The sequence below is a fragment of the Mya arenaria genome, chromosome 1 (genome assembly GCF_026914265.1).
Source record: "Mya arenaria isolate MELC-2E11 chromosome 1, ASM2691426v1".
NCBI lineage: Eukaryota > Metazoa > Mollusca > Bivalvia > Myida > Myidae > Mya > Mya arenaria.
In genome coordinates this window covers 23,417,306-23,425,116 of record NC_069122.1, presented here as the reverse complement: position 1 = coordinate 23,425,116, position 7,811 = coordinate 23,417,306, and positions in this window count along the sequence as shown.

The following is a 7,811-nucleotide window of genomic DNA, read 5'->3' as shown; positions in this document are numbered from 1 at the left end:
CATGATTGAGTTCACAGTCACGCAAACAACTCAATACTTAACAATATATCCCTTGTCTAAAAAGCCGACAACATACTAGTTATTTTTTTATTCTTAAGCCATACTGAGTTCGTTAATTATATATTCATATATGCGACAATATAATATGCTGCTTAAATAAAACCGACACATTGTAATATATCTATTACTCGTTACAAGCATACTAATTTATTAATTTAACTGGAGTAATGATGTATAAGACATCCACAACAACATAGGTATATCGTGATATAGAAAGAGCGCAGTGCACAATAAGCAAAAACAATACGCGTTATAATATTAGTTGGTCGTCCGATATAATTATTTAATTTTTTAATATCTCTAATTTGAAACACGCCATTTTTTTCTTTGAATTAATCCATAGAACGTTTTTCAATCGTTAGTGTATTTAACACAATTTTTGCTTTGAGATCACGTTAACCATGCGGTTCGGTAACGAATTTACCAAATTTCATAGAAATAAAGACATTTCAAAACAGTGGACGTTGTGTTCAGAGACCATAATTACGAACAGTTTCACGTCCGAGGCTAGACTCAGACTGAGAAAGGCACATTTATTAAATTACAAAGAATCCATTTTATTCCATTCGTTTTAAAAAAAAGTTTCAGATAGTAATAAAATTAAGCAATCTTCGTCACCAATACACAATTAGAAGGAAAGTTTAAATAAAAGAAAGATTTGCAATTTTGCGTAGTCATTAACAGACATAGGGCAGTAATGCCAACATATGCGGCACTAGACTGTTGACAGTGTTGTAATGAGCGTAGTCATTAACAGACATAGGGCAGTAATGCCAACATATGCGGCACTAGACTGTTGACAGTGTTGTAATGAGCGTAGTCATTCACAGACATAGGGCAGTAATGCCAACATATGCGGCACTAGACTGTTGACAGTGTTGTAATGAGCGTAGTCATTCACAGACATAGGGCAGCAATGCCAACATATACGGCACTAGACTGTTGACAGTGTTGTAATGAGCGTAGTCATTCACAGACATAGGGCAGTAACGCCAACATATGCGGCACTAGACTGTTGACAGTGTTGTAATGAGCGTAGTCATTAACAGACATAGGGCAGTAATGCCAACATATGCGGCACTAGACTGTTGACAGTGTTGTAATGAGCGTAGTCATTAACAGACATAGGGCAGTAATGCCAACATATGCGGCACTAGACTGTTGACAGTGTTGTAATGAGCGTAGTCATTCACAGACATAGGGCAGTAGTGCCAACATATGCGGCACTAGACTGTTGACAGTGTTGTAATGAGCGTAGTCATTCACAGACATAGGGCAGCAGTGCCAACATATGCGGCACTAGACTGTTGACAGTGTTGTAATGAGCGTAGTCATTCACAGACATAGGGCAGTAATGCCAACATATGCGGCACTAGACTGTTGACAGTGTTGTAATGAGTGTTGTAATGAGCGTAGTCATTAACAGACATAGGGCAGTAATGCCAACATATACGGCACTAGACTGTTGACAGTGTTGTAATGAGCGTAGTCATTAACAGACATAGGGCAGTAATGCCAACATATGCGGCACTAGACTGTTGACAGTGTTGTAATGAGCGTAGTCATTCACAGACATAGGGCAGTAATGCCAACATATGCGGCACTAGACTGTTGACAGTGTTGTAATGAGCGTAGTCATTCACAGACATAGGGCAGTAATGCCAACATATGCGGCACTAGACTATTGACAGTGTTGTAATGAGCGTAGTCATTCACAGACATAGGGCAGTAATGCCAACATATACGGCACTAGACTGTTGACAGTGTTGTAATGAGCGTAGTCATTAACAGACATAGGGCAGTAATGCCAACATACACGGCACTAGACTATTGACAGTGTTGTAATGAGCGTAGTCATTAACAGACATAGGGCAGTAATGCCAACATATGCGGCACTAGACTGTTGACAGTGTTGTTATGAGCGTAGTCATTCACAGACATAGGGCAGTAATGCCAACATATGCGGCACTAGACTGTTGACAGTGTTGTAATGAGCGTAGTCATTAACAGACATAGGGCAGCAATGCCAACATATGCGGCACTAGACTGTTGACAGTGTTGTAATGAGCGTAGTCATTCACAGACATAGGGCAGTAATGCCAACATATGCGGCACTAGACTATTGAAAGTGTTGTAATGAACGTAGTCATTCACAGACATAGGGCAGTAATGCCAACATATGCGGTACTAGATTTTTGACAGTGTTGTAATGAGCGTAGTCATTAACAGACATAGGGCAGTAATGCCAACATATGCAGCACAAGACTATTGACAGTGTTGTAATGAGCGTAGTCATTTACAGACACAGGGCAGTAATGCCAACATATGCAGCACAAGACTATTGACAGTGTTGTAATGAGCGTAGTCATTAACAGACATAGGGCAGTAATGCCAACATATGCGGCACTAGACTATTGACAGTGTTGTAATGAGCGTAGTCATTCATAGACATAGGGCAGTTATGCCAACATACACGGCACTAGACTATTGGGAGTGTTGTCATGAGCGTAGTCATTCACAGACAGAGGGCAGTAATGCCAACATATACGGCACTAGACTATTGAAAGTGTTGTTATGAGCGTAGTCATTAAGAGAAACGGGGCAGTAATGCCAACATAAATGACACTAGACTATTGGGAGTTTTGTAATGAGCGTAGTCATTCACATACACATGGCAGTAATGCCAACATATACGGCACTAGACTATTGGGAGAGTTGTAATGTGCGTAGCCATTAACACACACAGGGCAGTATTGCCAACATACACGGCACTAGACTATTGGGAGTTCTGTTATGAGCGTAGTCATTCACAGATATAGGGCAGTAATGCCAACATACACGACCTAGACTATTGGGCGAGTTGTAATGAGCGTAGTCATTCACAGACATAGGGCAGTAATGCCAACATACACGGCACTAGACTATTGGGAGAGTTGTAATGAGCGTAGTCATTCATAGACATAGGGCAGTATTGCCAACATACACGGCACTAGACTATTGGGCGAGTTGTAATGAGCGTAGTCATTCACAGACATAGGGCAGTAATGCCGACATACACGGCACTAGACTATTGGGAGTGTTGTTATGAGCGTAGTCATTAACAGACACAGGGCAGTAATGCCAACATATGCGGCACAAGACTATTGGGAGAGTTGTAATGAGCGTAGTCATTCACAGACATAGGGCAGTAATGCCGACATACACGGCACTAGACTATTGGGAGTGTTGTTATGCGCGTAGTCATTCACAGACATAGGGCAGTAATGCCGACATATGCGGCACAAGACTATTGGGAGTGTTGTTATGAGCGTAGTCATAAACAGACATAGGGCAGTAATGCCGACATACACGGCACTAGACTGTTGACAGTGTTGTAATGAGCGTAGTCATTCACAGACATAGGGCAGTAATGCCAACATATGCGGCACAAGACTATTGGGAGAGTTGTAATGAGCGTAGTCATTAACAGACACAGGGCAGTAATGCCAACATATGCAGCACAAGACTATTGGGAGAGGTGTAATGAGCGTAGTCATTTACAGACATAGGGCAGTAATGCCAACATATGCGGCACAAGACTATTGGGAGAGTTGTAATGAGCGTAGTCATTAACAGACACAGGGCAGTAATGCCAACATACACGGCACTAGACTATTGGGATAGTTGTGCGGCACAAGACTTTTGGGAGTGTTGTAATGAGCGTAGTCATTAACAGACACAGGGCAGTAATGAGCGTAGTCATTAACAGACATAGGGCTGTAATGCCAACATATACGACATTAGACTATTGGGAGTGTTGTAATGAGCGTAGTCATTAACAGACATAGGGCAGTAATGCCAACATATGCGGCACTAGACTATTGACAGTGTTGTAATGAGTATAGTCATTAACAGACATAGGGCAGTAATGCCAACATATGCGGCACTAGACTATTGGGAGTTTTGTAATGAGCGTAGTCATTCACATACTCGGGGCAGTAATGCCAACATATGCGGCACAAGACTATTGGGAGTGTTGTAATGAGCGTAGTCATTAACAGACACGGGGCAGTAATGCCAACATATACGGCACTAGACTATTGGGAGAGTTGTAATGAGCGTAGTCATTAACAGACATCGGGCAGTAATGCCAACATATACGGCATTAGACTATTGGGAGTGTTGTAATGAGCGTAGTCATTAACAGACATCGGGCAGTAATGCCAACATATACGGCATTAGACTATTGGGAGTGTTGTAATGAGCGTAGTCATTAACAGACATCGGGCAGTAATGCCAACATATACGGCATTAGACTATTGGGAGTGTTGTAATGAGCGTAGTCATTAACAGACATCGGGCAGTAATGCCAACATATACGGCATTAGACTATTGGGAGAGGTGTAATGAGCGTAGCCATTAACAGACACGGGCAGTAATGCCAGCATATACGGCACTAGAATATTGGGAGTGTTGTAATGAGCGTAGTCATTAACAGACATCGGGCAGTAATGCCAACATATACGGCACTAGACTATTGGGAGTTCTGTAATGAGCGTAGTCATCAACAGACATCGGGCAGTAATGCCAACATATACGGCACTAGACTATTGGGAGAGGTGTAATGAGCGTAGCCATTAACGGACACGGGGCAGTAATGCCAACATATACGGCACTAGAATATTGGGAGTGTTGTAATGAGCGTAGTCATTAACAGACATCGGGCAGTAATGCCAACATATACGGCACTAGAATATGGGGAGTGTTGTAATGAGCGTAGTCATTAACAGACACGGGGCAGCAATGCCAACATATACGGCAATAAACTATTGGGAGTTTTGTAATGAGCGTAGTCATTAACAGACATAGGGCAGTAATGCCAACATATGCGGCACAAGACCATTGGGAGAGTTGTAATGAGCGTAGTCATTAACAGACATAGGGCAGTAATGCCAACATAAATGGCACTAGACTATTGGAGTGTTGTAATAAGCGTAGTCATTCACAGACATAGGGCAGTAATGCCAACATAAATGGCACTAGACTATTGGAGTGTTGTAATAAGCGTAGTCATTCACAGACATAGGGCAGTAATGCCAACATAAATGACACTAGACTATTGGAGTGTTGTAATAAGCGTAGTCATTCACAGACATAGGGCAGTAATGCCAACATAAATGACACTAGACTATTGGAGTGTTGTAATAAGCGTAGTCATTCACAGACATAGGGCAGTAATGCCAACATAAATGACACTAGACTATTGGAGTGTTGTAATAAGCGTAGTCATTCACAGACATAGGGCAGTAATGCCAACATAAATGGCACTAGACTATTGGAGTGTTGTAATAAGCGTAGTCATTCACAGACATAGGGCAGTAATGCCAACATAAATGACACTAGACTGTTAGGGTGTTGAAATGAATGTAGTCATTTACAGACATAGGGGAGTAATGCCAACATATACGGTACTAAACTATTGGGAGTGTTGTAATGAGCGTAGTCATTAACAGACATAGGACAGTAATGCCAACATAAATGGCACTAGACTATTAGAGTGTTGTAATGAATGTAGTCATTCACAGACATAGGGGAGTTATGTCAACATATACGGTACTAGACTATTGGGAGTGTTGTAATGAACGTTGTCATTAACATATGACTACATATATACCAAAAGCATTAGTAACATACCAGGTACGTACCGCTCCCACTGGTGTTGTGTGGTTTTTAGTGTTGAAAACTAACAGCTTTCATACGGGAGTGTTTATTTGAATTGGTTATATTAACAAAACAAATAAGGGTTATTCAAACTCACGCCAGCTACTATATTTAGTACACTATGTGGCAATCTTCGTGATATTTTATTTGTTTTCACATGAATATCAGGTTTCTTAAAATGAAATCAACATTTTTAATCACTCTGCTAGGTTTAACATAAATTCTGTATACTACAATTCATTACACGTATGTACGGGTTGAGATGTCAGTGTCGACAGCCTGTCATAGTCGTTCTGTAACAACGTAATTTGTTTAAAAAACTACGGGTAGATTCATCATCTATTTCTCCTGAGGCGAACAAAAGGTGTCATTAACCATTCTGATTGACAAACAACAATATGTTTGCAATTTGTGAAGCTGGTAGAGCTGTAATACTAAAACTCACTAATTGTCATTACGTCAGAACTCATAATTAAAAGTTATGTAGATGCTTAATAAAAAAGCTATAAAGCACAAGTTGGAATCGTAAACCATATGCCGATAATAAGTGTTTCTTTTTGGCTCTTGACAGCCTCGCATTTCATCTTCAATCAGTTTCTTAAGAGCGTAATTCATTTTGAAGGATGCTTAAACATACAATATGATTTCCCTTGTAATAAAATACGATGATAGATTTATAAATAAATGTCTTTAGAAGGACGAAATAGAACAACTTGTAGACATAATGACAGAAATAATGAGTATGTGTAAAATAGTGTCATATTTAACAAATGTACTAAGATAATGGATTGGACATACTTGCAATTGTTTTCAAAGCTTTACCTTTCAAAACAGGGGTTAATGGCAGTTTTCAGCCATTATTTATGAGTAAGTTTATAAAGACCTATATCTTCTTTACAATATAATCTGTCAGTTATATTCTGAAACAAGATGAACGGTCTAGAATAAAGGATGTTTGACGTATATTTAAAAGAAGTATAAACTCAAACGTCTTTGGCGCATTTGGTTGGAATAAGCCTAAGAGGTGTCCGTCCAAAAACATATTGAAAACCATCATAGAGAAAGAAAACATTTTAGTTACAAATAGCATATTTTTAACATGATAAGCAGAACTTTACCGTCGCATCATACCAAAATAATTTTATAATTGTGAAGTAGGTCATGTAAAATTTGGATTCTAAACATTACATAATAGTTAAAACTAGTTCGTTGTGTTTTTAACGCAATTTCGGTTAATTGGTTATAGGTAATATATCTCCAGAGTCTAAACATATTACAGCAACGCAGAAACAACTAGTAAGGGAAATGTAACGTTTGCTGTTTTGTAACTTTCTTCGAAATATGACAATGTAAATATGAAACTATATCTGCTATCATGCGCGTCCTATTCAACTAGATATGACGTCTTGTTTGTAGGACCTGGGTCTGTGTAATGCGATAAAAATGAATGTTTTTTAAAAATCACATTATATCAAAAAACAATTTAAACAGGTAACTCTCAAATATGCAATGTCTAAGTTGCTTAAAGTACCTTTGGTAGAATAGAACAGTTGCACATAGAAGCACAAAAAATATACAAATTTAAATTTAAACTAATATATTTTACAACGATTGTGAAACAAGTTATTACAACATAATATTAATCACTCTCGTTGGCACGATATTACGCGACATGCATATGAACGCCGATAATAGTGCAAATCTGGCGAACGTATTTGTCAAGTATATAGTACAGTCTACGATTAACAACCGCACATCAATTTTAGCAAAAAAACCCATCTCTGATTTCATAAAATAAATGTATACAATACTGTATTTAAAATTAAGGAACTATAGACATATTTCAGATCATTCGACATTCTTCCTTGACAAAACCTTTACGACACAATTACCGTAATAATTAATATCTGGCATAAACCTACCTAAGGTGACATACAACCTGACAAAAACTATCATTTGGCATGTGGACACAATTACTTTGAAATATAACGTTCATCTGTTATCAAAAATGCTTACAGAGAGTGGCATACATGAATTATAATGTGTCAGTC